The sequence below is a fragment of the Nipponia nippon genome, unplaced genomic scaffold, assembly GCF_047370975.1.
Source record: "Nipponia nippon isolate SJK-2023a ecotype South Korea unplaced genomic scaffold, ASM4737097v1 scaffold_7, whole genome shotgun sequence".
NCBI lineage: Eukaryota > Metazoa > Chordata > Aves > Pelecaniformes > Threskiornithidae > Nipponia > Nipponia nippon.
In genome coordinates, this window is record NW_028262391.1 from 53,650,089 (window position 1) to 53,663,456 (window position 13,368).

At 48.1% G+C, this 13,368-nt stretch overlaps 1 protein-coding gene across 1 annotated transcript in view; it reads left to right on the forward strand.

Annotated features, from left to right (window-relative positions):
* ZFHX3 (zinc finger homeobox 3) overlaps positions 1-13,368 on the forward strand; it is a 683,250-nt gene that overhangs the window by 406,069 nt on the left and 263,813 nt on the right. Inside the window, exon 5 of the mRNA XM_087738652.1 lies at positions 5,812-5,925. The gene's annotated coding sequence lies outside the window, so the exon portion shown is untranslated. The remainder of the gene's footprint in view (positions 1-5,811; positions 5,926-13,368) is intronic.

Sequence of the window (13,368 nt, forward strand, 5' to 3'; positions counted from 1 at the left end):
TGGAAGTCGAATGCACAGCCAGCTCGCACTCCCCAGCTCAGGCTCCATTAGCTATGCACATTAAGGGATAAAACCCAGGATTTAAAACTTAATCATTAGATGTCCTGCTGCAATGCTGTCCTGGTGGCTTTCCTCCCTGAGGTGCCGACAGTGTCTCTTCCCCTTCGGCAGCCAGTCGCTGTCTGCTGGTCCGTCCTCTTTCCAAGCCTTCAGAGCAGGATGTGACCCAGAGCCCCCCGGTCAGAGACAGCCGTCTGGGGAGGGCTCCAGCAAGCAGCAGACTTGCACCCGGCTGCGTACTGGTGTGCCTCAGCCTTTCCACGCAGGATCCGTGTCCCTTCCACGGTTCCTCACAAAGCAATCCTGGCGCTCGATAAAATGACTTCATTTTGTGAGCGGAGCGAGGCTGTGCACTTAAATCGATGGCATTTCTCTGTCTGTGTGTCCGTTACATGGGGACATGGGTCCAGCCATGTGTGAGCCTACCTGCATAAGCGGTGGCGTGTAAAAAACAAAGCAAAACAACCCCCCCTCTAGGATTACTAAAATACTATTGTCGTTCTACCAATTACATAATACAGTTCATAATTTTTTATGAATTAGCATAAATAGGAATCAACCTACAATTAAGAAAATAAGTTAAATTGGATTTTGTGAAGCATTATTCTTTTTTGAACAGTTTGCTCTCGTACTGCTCATCTGACAAATTCAGTAATTCACAACATCCTCCACGTAATCAGTGTGAATTACTGAGGTTTTACAATAGCCCGTAGACACAGGTTGCAATGGCGTTGGATACTGCAGACAGGCCACTTTTAGGAGAGCTAAGTGTCCTTCAAAAGCCAAACCGCTGAGTCTGCGTTGGACGCCGGCCGTCACCAGGCAATGGGCATCACCACCCAAAAACGTTAGGAACATCACCAGCTTAACAGACAGAATTTGTGGGTAGTGTTTTGGCCTTCATACGAGCTCATACGAGGAGCAATGTTCAAATGACAACTGAAGAACAGGAGGCGACAAGGAGCGTGCTTTCCTCAGCCGGCACGGCTGGGTCTGCAGGGGGACGCGCAGCTCCTGCAGCACCTGGGCACGGGGCCGAGCAGGTCGCTGCAGGACCCTGCCTCCCTCCAGTGGCTGCTCCTTTGCAGGGGGAGATGGCGGCTCCACTGGGAGCTGCCTGTGTACCGGAGCGGCTGCTGGGCGGCAGAGTCCGTCAGATACAGGGTATTAATGGAACCAATTATTTTTTCTCCATTTTCATCTCAGGTTTTCAGAATGACGTTGCATGTGGTCAGACCAGTGCAATCTGGGCATAGCCCTGCCCTGAGAAGATTTGGTTTAATGGTAGCCATCCAGAGACCCAAAGCAGGGTGGGACAGTGGGTTCAGCGTTCAGTTGCGTGCCTTGTCCTGGCTCCTAACTCTGCGGCTTGTTTACGGCACGGGGCGGAGGGGTTGCGCTCCCTGCTCCAGTCCTGCAGCGCGTGCACAGCGCACGGCACCAGCTTTGCAGCACTGATGCAGCTCTGGATTTTCAGTGTCTTGGAGACAGCGGATTTTTCTGAATTTGCCAGTTAGCCATGATGGACCAGGGAGTGTGGCGCCAATCCCTTGCCTTGCTGCACGTTCACCCCCCCCCATGCTTTAGGCCAAACAGCATGGCCTCTGCACCCTCCAGCGCCTCCACGGTATTTCTGACAAAAAAAGGAGAGTCCTCGAGCCCTCCCTTTTGAAACAAAAGCTTAATGAAAGGTTAGGCATGACCCCGTCTCAGCGGCGGCCGGCTGTAATTCTTGGCAGGGTGTGACATGCCCATCCTCCTGAATTAGTGCGGGGCACGAGGAATTTAGCACGGTGCTAATTACGATCAGACGAAAACAAGCAGCCTCAGTATGTGGGCATGCAGCAGGACAAAACAAGTGCACGCGCCTTTCAGAGCAGTGCCCCGCAGCGCTGCCCGACAGCCCGGCACAAAGGCAGGGAAGGGTGCTGCCCGCATTGCTGCCCTCGGTGGGCAGGCGTCTGGGCAACCGCCCACCCTCCCCGCCTGTCGCTCCCCCTCGCCGCCGCGCCCCGGCTCTTCACCGCACGCTTTGTTTCCGTGCTGGCGAGAAGGTCTCCCGTTTAATTTAGTGTAGGCATTGTCAGATGCTCTCTATTTGCCATACAGTAACTCAGCTGCTGTAAAATCAAGGCAGCTGCTGAGGGAGAAAGCTCCCTGTCAGTCACAGCCAGGCAAGAGGGATTCCTGCGTCAGTCCTGAGCACCAGGAGAGGAACGGACAAGGCCAGGCAGAGGGACAAGCCTCTGCCACCAGAGCCCCCTTTCTGGAAAAAGATAATTTTGTGGCGGGGGTCAGAGCTGTTTCTCTCCCTCTGCCACCCCGACTGTCCTGCCAGCTGCGGGAGGCGAGCGGGTGCCGCTCGTGGGGCACGGGAAGGTGCCGCAGCCAGTCGCCCCAGAAGTTCAGCCGCACGCGTGGCTCCGCAGAGCCTCAGTGCTGGAGGAGGCGCGGGCTCTACCTGCCCCTCGCCCTGCGCTGCAGAGCCGGGGTAACAAGCGATAGGATGAGAGGGAACGGCCTCAAGCTGCGCCAGGGCAGGGTTAGGTTGGATATTAGGAAAAACTTCACCGAAAGGGCTGTCAGGCCCTGGCCCAGGCTGCCCAGGGAAGGGGTTGGGTCCCCATCCCTGGGGGGATTTAAAAGCCGGGTAGATGCAGCGCTTGAGGACATGGTTTAGTGGTGGCCTTGGCAGTGCTGGGTTAACGGTTGGACTTGATGATCTTAAAGGTCTTTTCCAACCTAAAGGATTCTGTGATTCTGTGCGACATGGCCTCTGCCCGCCAGCGCGGCACCGGGAGCAGGGGGGAGCAGGGCAGCAAGCCACTCCAGCCTCGGAGCACGATGCCATTCACAGGCGCGCTCCTGGGCAGGGGGAGAGCAACTGCAGCAACCCTTTCCCACCCAAGCCCAGCCCAGAACGGGGAAAGGGATTTCCTCCACTTCGCAGTCGGATTTGGAGAACAGTTCCCCGAGGTGGGAGGTGTTTGGTGTTTGTTTGGGGGGAATTCTCCCATCCATGGCAGAGCTTTCTTCTTTCATCTAATCTGTCAGAGGATGGAGTCATGTATTCTCCTGTAACTCACCTTTTAGGGACATGGTTTAGAGGTGGACCTGGCAGTTAGGTTAATGGTTGGACTCGATCATCTCAGAGGTCTTCTCCAACCTGAGTGATTCTATGATTCTATGATACTAACCTGGCAGCAGCAATAGGACTGTTGTCTCATCTCCAGTGCCACTGCCGAGACTGGGGGGAATCTATCCTCAAAATATCTGCCAAAGTCCAAGTAATTAATCCTGTTATATGGCCAAAATGAGAAGCTTTATCTTTCTGTTCCTCTGCTCTTCCTCGAAGGATTCCCCAAGGTTGGGGGATGCTATTATATGTGGGGGGGAAAAAAACACAACGATCCCAAACCAAACCACCAGACTTAGGACTTAACCTTTCCTCTCCCACTAGCCCAAATGACACCGGTATCAATTTGTTCCCCAAGCCTTTTACTTCAAAGCCCAAGCATTTACTAAAGCAAGCAAATATCTGCCTTTAAAAAAGGCAGACTTAAAATGCCTGGTTAAAACCAGGGTCCTCTTCAGCCAGGGATGTGCACTTGCATTTTATCTCCCAGTCACGGAACTCTGTGAGGTTCTTCAGGAACTCTTCTCAGTTAGTTTTAAACATGACTTTCCTGAAAAACTCTGTGTGTTAACTTCATTATCTGTGTGTCACTTCACTATCTCCTCTTTCCAGGTTATTTATGAGTACGCTGAAGCAGTGCAGAATTTCTGCTCCCCTCCCTTGCTAACATTGTGTTTGTACCCTTTTTTCCCTATCTTTTTATCAGGAATTCGCAGGAAGATTAATCCTCCTTACTCCATGACAGTTTAGTTTCCTTAAGAACCTTTAGTGAGGGATGTTCTAGAAAAGCTTTTAGAAAATCTGATTCCACTATATCAGCCCAAATCTCCCATATTAGCGGGGCTGTTTCCTCCGTCAGATAACTCAGATCCACACGTATAAATTCTTCTCTTGGCTTTGAGACTCGTCCCCAAGACGCCGTGTTTACTCATCTCTGCTAATTCAGATCGGGCCGACAGTTTTCTGCCATTTTGCCTGTTCTGGAAATCTGACTTTCTGGTCTGTAATTCCCACGATCGCTCCTAAAGCCTGTTTTAAGATTTATCACCTTCCAATCCTCTGACACAAAGGAAGAAAGAAAGTTCAGCAATTTCATATTTGAGCTCCTTTAAAACTCTTGAGGGAGCACTGTCTGCCTCTGGTGATTTGTTGCTCTGGCGTATGAACCTTCCTGACCTCCTCCGTAGTGAACAGCAGTGCGAAGAATTAATTTAATTTTGCTGCTGTGTCCTTATCTTTCTTAATTCCTCCCTTTATGCCTTGATCGTCCATCAGCTGCACTAGGTGACTGACAGGTTTCCTGCTTTTGTGTTTGAAAAGTTTTTATTAGCTCTCATAACTGTAACAATTGTTCTTCGGGACCTGTTTTGGCTTACCTTATCACAGTTTTGCATTTAGCTTGCTAGATTTATGTCCTTTTCTATTTTCATTGTTTGGAAACAACTTCCATTTTTCTGAAAGTATCTTTTTTTATTTCAAATAGCTTCCTTTTTCTGTTGTTTATGTTTAAACCAAGCTTTGAGTCAGTGCCATTGTAGCCTTTCACCTGTTGTGTCTCGCATGCGTTCGCATCCCATAGTTGCGTCATCATGCACCGCTCCCTTTCGGGCTAAAGCTCCCTAAGTCAGGTGAGAAGGAGGCATCGTTTTCATCATGGCTCTGCCCCTGACCGGGATTTGCAGACTGGCAAGTTGCAGTCTCAGCTGCAGAGCGACCCCGTAACGATATAACCCTCAGCTGGCCAGGATTTCTCTCTCAAGCCCACGCTAGATTTCGGTGTGCTTTTTCTCCCTGTCAGATGCCATCCAAGGCCGAGGCTGATATTCAAGTGGTCAAACAAGACTCTTACCAAGAAAGAAAATGTTAAAATGCATTCAAGTGTAGAAGAAGGTAGACAGAGCAGTAACAAATTGGGGAGAGGCAAACCATATTTCACTAGGCTTCTGTAAATTCCTATTCATAAATTCATGATGCCTGCAGAGGTGGGACTGAAACAAGAACCACCATCGGAGTGGAAGGGTTCCCGTCCTGGGGCCGTGCCGACAGCAGTTGCGTCACACCTCCTGGTCAGTCATCCGTCTGGATGCCAAGCTGTGCGCTGAACGTGGTGCTTTTCTTTGGGAAGCAGAAGGTGTCTCACGAATCCAACTGTTTCTCCTAGCCCTTCATTGTGTTTGTTTTCCTTCCTTATGCATCTGCTCCCCTGCTTGTTACGTGAGCAACAGCACTGAGCTGCAGTGGTTAAAACAGAAAAATAAGACCACAGAACCTCTGTCTTTGCTGATGGACGAGTCAGTCCATGGTACAGATAAACTTGTAGGTTTTCCATTGGCAAGGCCGCCTAAGTGTAGCTGATACAGTCTTTTCTATATTAAGCCAGGAAGCTGGAAGGTGCAGCTGTCTGGAACGCAACATGTCCCTATCATAAAAAGACGCTACAGGTCAGCTTTCAGTTGCAGGAGAGGTAGAATGGTTGGGAATGGTGACTGAATTGGAGCTGAACACAGATCAAAACTATGAACAACTCCATGCTGAAAACAAACTTCTGTTTCTTTTGGTGCATTATTCCAAATTCTTCAGGATTCCTTATATATTTCATATTCTTTCATTTGCAGGCATTGATCTGGAGAGTTTGTACCAACTTTTTCCAGTCTGAATAGGAACCATCTCCCCTACTCCACTCGTTGGCGCTGAATCTTGCGACATCATCTCCACGTTTCCATACTGAGGTAGGGAGATCTTCTGTGAGCTAATTTTCTTAAGCCTTGTAGAAGTGATTTTTGTGTTGGTAGCCCTCCTGGGACGTGTAATGTAAAAAACATGGATGAAAAGAGATGTGATTACATGTGATACAACCGTGCTGTTCTCAGGCAGAGATTTTAGAGTTCTTTGTGTCATTTCTCCTCTGCCGTTCTGGTGAGCAGCAGTGTTTGCTTGCTCTTTCTTCTAATGGCTCTGTGGTTTTTTTATAAATGCCATCTGCATGAAGTATTTCTTAGCACCTGACTTGCTGGTCCGTAATGTTGGCTCATCTTATTTTCAGTGCAGTAAGATCAATTAAAAGGTGTTTTTGAACAAGGCCATCTATAGGTTTTTTTTTTTTTTTTTCTGGATGTCTTCAAGCTGATACCTTGTCAGGTTCTAGTTCTGTGCGGGCTGGTGAGGAACCACCAGGGCTCTGTTATTTATGTTGGTCTTAACTGTTAGTTTCTGTCATTAAAGAACAGGCCAAATGATTAGTGTCTTTGGCTTAAGCTTCTTAGCAGGAAAACTGTCCCTTGAATTTCTGTCATAGTCAAACAAGCATAAGGAAAGATGAGAAAATAACGAGACTCCTGACACGTTTTCTTTTGCATGTTGAAAGTAAATCATACTCAGATGGTCTGTTTCAATTCTTAGATATTCAGTTTCCTAAAACTATGGTAAACGATGTGCTGGCAGGAAAAACCTCTTCCTGAACGGAGGAAAAAATATCCCTTCTCTTCCTACTCATCTCTCCACCATTAGATTTGGCACTGAAAAAGTACCTATGGTCCAAATGTAGTAATTTCATTCAGAATTATTTTTTATGTAACTAGAATTCACTGAGTCACTGTGAAGTACCTAGTTTTAATATATCTGTATATCTTATTATAAAGTCATTTATATTATTTGGGATACGCCGTAATATCAAACTAACCTTGTGTAATATTGATAGGAATAGAAAGAGTCATAGAATCATAGAATTGTTTAGTTTGGAAAAGACCTTTAAGATCATCAGGTCCAACCGTTAACCCAGTGCTGCCAAGGCCACCACTAAACCATGTCCTCAAGAACCACATCTCCCCCTCTTTTAAATCCCTCCAGGGATGGGGACTCAACCACTGCCCTGGGCAGCCTGGGCCAGGGCCTGACAGCCCTTTGGGGAAGAAGTTTTTCCTAATATCCAACCTAACCCTGCCCTGGCGCAGCTTGAGGCCGTTCCCTCTCGTCCCATCGCTTGTTCCTGGGGAGAAGAGACCGACCCCCCCGGCTCCAGCCTCCTTTCAGGCCGTTGCAGAGAGCGATGAGGGCTCCCCTCAGCCTCCTCTTCTCCAGGCTGAGCCCCCCCAGCTCCCCCAGCCGCTCCTCCCCAGCCTTGGGCTCCAGCCCCTGCCCCAGCCTCGCTGCCCTGCTCTGGCCACGCTCCAGCCCCTCCATGGCCGCCTTGGGGTGAGGGGCCCAGCGCTGAGCACAGCATTCGAGGGGCGGCCTCACCAGTGCCCCGTACAGGGGCACCATCACCTCCCTGCTCCTGCTGGCCACGCTATTCCTGATACAAGCCAGGATGCCGTTGGCCCTCTTGGCCACCTGGGCACACTGCTGGCTCATGTTCAGCGGCTGTCGACCAGCACCCCCAGGCCCTTTCCCGCCGGGCAGCTCCCAGCCGCTCCTCCCCACGCCTGCAGCGGTGCCTGGGGTTGCTGTGCCCCCAGTGCAGGACCCGGCCCTGAGCCTTGCTGACCCTCACCCCGTGCCTGGGCCCATCGACCCAGCCTGGCCAGGGCCCTCTGCAGAGCCTCCCTGCCCCCCAGCAGATCAACACTGCCACCCAACTGGGTGTCATCTGCAAACTGACTGAGGGTGCAAGATTAATGGTAGGCTTCAAAAAATACTCATCAGTCTCCTCTATCTAGATTAAAAACTGAGAAGTGTAACTTTGGAGTTGGATTTTTTCCCGTATTTACTTCTTGTGGTTTTTTAATCCTTTAAGGAAGCTTTCTCTCTTGCTTTCCTCATATGTTTTTATCTGAAGTATTTTGTTTACAACATAAGTGCACACTTCAATTCTTGAGAATCATCAGACTTATAAATTAAATGGAAACCTTGGGAAATTCTGTGATGGACAAAGACATTCATTCTCTTCGCGCTCTTAATATTTCAGAGGATCCTGAGTAAAGCATTGACTTTTTCCCATTTAGTCAGGAAACTTTTCAGGCCTTCGTGTCCTTCGTGTGTGGGGTGTGTGATGTTCTTCGAATGTTGCAAACTGAATCCAGAGATTTGGGTGAGGAGTATTAACACTGAGATCCCACCTTCCCTGAGCTTGAACTAATATTCTTGGCTTTGATCTGAGAATGAGAGGGAAAGATGGATGGAACAGAGAAAGAACAGAAAAGCAGGCAGGCAGAAGGTGTGAGAGGTGGAAGAGAAGGAACGGTAAAGGAGGCTGAAATGGAGACATTTTGAAACATTTTTGAGATAACACGTGCGGTTGATTGTGCCTTTTTCATGCTATTATGTCTTAACTAATTTTGTTGTATCGTAAATTGTAAGTATTCTTTAAAAATACTTAAAGATTCTTAAAACATCTTTACAAATACTTAAAGATTCTTTAAAAACATCTACAAATGGAATCCATTTTGGGACCAATCCGTTTACTGTTTTCGTTAATGACTGTGGCAGAAAAAGCAGCAATACGCTGAGGGAATCCCCCGAGCTCACAGCTTCATCAGATTGGCCGTAGAGCGGGAAGATCGGACTATGAGAAGTGAGGCAGAACAAAACAGAAACTGGTACTGGGTGGAACCGAATAAAGGTGGCCAGTGAAGGGCCTAGGTAACTTTGTGGATGGTTGGCTTGAGCATCTCAGTTAATTCAAACTGCAGGTTTAATTCTGTCGAAGAGGCGAGTACACACGGCGGAAAGCAAGCCGTGGGGGATTAGTAGGGAAATACGTCACTGCAAGTGGAAATGGGAGAGAAGCCTGTTTAGTTTATAGTACATCGGTACGCACAGACAGCACTAAGCAAGCAGGTAGCTGTGCCCATGTTCTTACTGATAATCACAATACTATTATATTTCATTTATTTGCGTGACAGACGTGCAGCAATCGTATAGTTGCTAGAATCCAGGGTACATATCTGTTTTCACTGTATCCACGGGTTTTTAGCGTTCTTGTAATTGTTAGAAACTTTCATATTCAAGCTGTGATTTTCCTTCTGAGATGAGCTTTCAGTTTAACCAAAACTGCTGTATTTCAGGATAACAACGCAGTAGTACAAATTCCTGTTACTAAGAAATATTTCTGAGCTACACAAGCACTGAACAGTTAGACTAAAGTTTGGCAAGGAGAAAGCATTAAGAGGAAAATAGTACTTCTAAATGGCCACGTGAACACTGGCTTTGGTTTAGCAGAAGTGTAACTTTTAAAAAGTGTACAGCTGGTAGAGCAGGTACCATTTTATTGTACCAAAGGGCAAGATACTGCGAGGCTCACTTGCCTGCAGGAGAGACCCAAACCCTTAACCGGCTGCCGGAAGGAAAATCAACAGTTTTAGTTCTGTGAAGACCAAGTGGTGTCAGTAGAATACGGCTCCGTTACCGTACCTTGTGAAAAGGAGCTTCCTTCTGCATGCTGGTCTCGGTTTTCCCTTTGGATCTGAAATAGACTTCGTCATTAAACTGAAGGCTTTGATTTCAGCCTAGTGTGGTGAGGAAAATGCCATTGTTCATATTGCTGCTATAGTTGTCACAGATTTTATTAGAGGATGTTATTATAATTACCTGTTTATTGGCTAATTGCTCTTCAGTTAGTGTGAAGAAAGTGGAGAAAGTAAGACCAGCGCTATATCTCAGAGTACGAGGGGCATTTGTTACTAACACCCAGAGCTCTCATTTTCTGAAGCTGGCGAGTCACATCCTTCCATATCACTGAGATTTCTTTTTAACACCTTCTGCTAGAACAAACAAGGAGTAACAGAGCCTGACTTCAAAGATTCCTGGGCAGAGGGAAAGCTCGATAGGAATATTTTTGTTTTCCAGGGCACTACATCAGCCCGCTGAAGTTCCTATCAGGCCCTGCACTCTCAATCCTCTGGATCGCTACCGTGGCATCGGCCCGGCTGCAGTTGAAGCGCTGGTTGTGGCAGCGGCCGGGCAGAGTCACAGGGCCACGGCGGCGCCCGCCCGGCAGGAGGACCGGGGTGGCTGGGGGCTGGATTCGCCTCTGCCGGGCTGGTTTGGCTTGTGGCCGTGGTACCTGCTGCATCCAGAGAAATTCATGCTTCCATATCCGAGGGCAAATAACATTTGCACTGCAGCTTTCTCCTTGAGGGAGCCAGGTTTATTTTGCAGTCAGGCAGAGGAGCACATGCTCTGAGCTGCAGGATTTACTGGCAGCAAGGAAAAGGCTGGAAAATCCGTGTTGGTTTCTGGGGTTGGCAGGTACTGCCTGCAGTTTGTTCTGTTCATTGAGCAGGTAAGAAATGTGCTTAATTACTGATGAATATCCCAAATAAGAGATTCCCTCCCCCCCCCAAAGCCGTAGCCTTTCTATTTACTAATATTTTTCCAGGTTGTTCTTCAATTTAAGTATGTCTTGATCTGCCGGCACAAGAATATAACGTATTTTTAGTAGCTTTCCTCTATTTTGTTTTGATACTGAAAAAAAAAGAGGGGGAATGTGTTTGTAGCTTGTCACCTGGGTGATATGCTAGCATATATGACAGACAGTTCTCGTGTGATTTCCCAAAACACTTTTTTTTTTTTTTTTTTTTTTTAAACTGGCACAAGGCTCTTTCAGAAGCTACTGTGAATATGTGGTTTTACTTCAGTGACTGCAAAGCTCTCTGGTCCCACATCATAAACAGTCCAGCAGTGGTCGGTAGGAATCCCTAGCAAGCAGCAAACATTTCGCCACTGTTTGCAGCGTTTACAATTAGAAGTTTGATGATAAGGACTGGTTGTAGTCTAGGATAAATTTTGAAGACTCTTAACGGTTTCAGTTTGTTTATCTAATTGTAAAGGTAGATTAAACTATAGCGAGTAAGATGATCCAGCATGTCCTTACCATGTGTAAATTAGAGAGGTTTCCTTAACCATTAGCTGATTCGGTGGTTGTTTTCCTTACTGGAAGATATGGACGTATGGCAGGTGTTGAAACGCATGAGAGATTTCCTTCAATTTCTTCAACAGATAAAATCTGTGTCTATCTTTAAAACGTTTAAGCTATAGGTTCTTAGCTGGTGTAAATCAGCTGGAATTAGTGGAGATACCTCACAGACACACAGGCAGTAAGAGCGGAGGACAAAATGACAAAGGGGGCTGAAACTCATTTCCCTTGTTCCCTGCTAACATTCCTGCTTCCCAAAAGTATAAATTACACAGACTCTCAGAGCTCAGACAGTTCCTGTGACAGCGGCCCGTTTTCAGGGGTGCTGTGTTCCGGCTGCTGCCCTTGGCTGGGGGCGGCAGGGAGCATCCCGGGGCTGTCCCGCGCTGTGACCTCACGGACTTGCACGCTCAAACCACACAGGGAGCTTTGGGGCTGATCACACCCTCCTCCCCTCCACGTTCACACTTGGGTAAAAATCTTGTTGATAAATACGTAAGCTATGCCTCTGTGGTAGTTAAAGCCTACACATAGCATTTAAAAACAAAAATCATACAACATAGATTATTTCATATTTTCCCTTATTTGATAGATCCTGATAAAAAGGCCATGCTTGAATTAAATCTTTTTATTCTCCACGACCATAAGACAGTTTAGGGGACATTAACGTTTGTGAAAGAATTAGTTTAAGAAATAACACAGGAGCTGAAGGCATCCGAGCACCCTGCTGCACCAGGTCTCGCATCCCTGCTGCGGGCTGGGCTGCGCGCGGAAGCTCCCGGGCACGGAGGCAGCGCCGCGTCCCCTGCAGCACGGGCTGCAGCGTGCCCTCCCTTCGAGGGCTGCCCTCGCTCCTCAGCTGCAGGACCACCGCTGCTGTTTCAGAATGGGAAGAACAATATGAATGAACTCAAATGATTTGAAAAGTTTATGTTCATGGGCACGGAAACTTCTTTCCTAATTAAAGCCCGTCTAGTAGCAGTAGCAGTAATTATGATATGAACAGCAGCCAGAGCAGGAACAATGAGGACTTCTCTTTTTGGCCGGTTGCTGGCATTTCTTTGAGGCTCTGTAAAGACAACGCTACAACATCCTTACACAGACCACCGGCTTTGTAGCAACTGTCTCCTTGGAGCCTTGGCACGGGAAAGGACATGCCTGTGTCCAGGCATTTTCCAGGCTGCAGGATTTTCTTCTCTTCTGGTCCCAGCGCCGTGAGACCCCTCCTTTCAGCCCGAGCACCGTTTAAATAGATCATTTGTTTTCATTATAGGGTTTTGCATCTCTGCCTTTCATTCTTGTTAATGAATTTCTAGGGTCTGATTGGAAAACAAAAGCTAACTACAAACATAAAAAGCGATCTGACAAAGGACACGGTTAAGCGTCTGGCAGGCTCTGCCGCACCGGCTGTAGCGAGGAGATGGCCATTTGCTGATTGCCGGGGGTTGACACGACTTGGTTAGTATGCTAATCTAGTCCTCTGCGTTTAACATGCAGCTCAGGTCTGAGCAGGCTCAGCAGAGCCCCGGCGCAGGGGAAGGGGTGTCTGCCTGGCAGCACCGAGCGCGCTGCCTCCATGACAGACAGACCCCAGCACCCTGCCCGCTCCTGCCATGCGCTCGCTCCCCTCTCGCGCACCCCCTCTCCCCCTCCCGCCCTCCCTGGTGCACGCACACATACATACCATCCGAAAAGCTTTCTGCAAATGCTGAAAAACATGGAATGTGGAAAAGCCATGTATGATTGGCTCGTTTCTCTGCCTCCGCGTCCCCAAAGATTCCCACTTTAATAGACCATGTGTTTCTGCTGCTGGAGAAGCCCAGAGTGTAGTGTGCCAAAATTCAGCAACAATGAAGTAAGACGGAGTTTAACATCCAAAACAAAGAGATGGCATTTTTGTAGCTCACTTACAACATAACAGTCACAAGATGGTTTAAATTTCCCTCTATCCTCTCTCCCCACCCAACCTCAGCCCAAGAGAAAGCCAACATTTATTAAAATCCGTTCGTTCGGGACAGCAATCAGATGCCCGGGTGGGAAGGAAAGCTTGCTCCTGGTATTCCCGATGACTGTCACCTTTCCTGTATGCTTGGAGGCAGTGAGCTGCAACCCCCCACCTGGAGTAAGGGGGTTCCGATTTCCAGAATTAAGGAAGGCATCGATTCCAGCGCCAGTTCCCATGGTCAGGTCCACCAGGTCCTGCAGCCACAGGAGAACTTAATTCCTCAAGCTCCCTCTTCTTTGTTTTCGTAACATCACAGCAGTTCTGGAGAGGCGTGTGGAGAATCGTCAGCTTCTGCTTGCATTCAGAGGCTTTTGG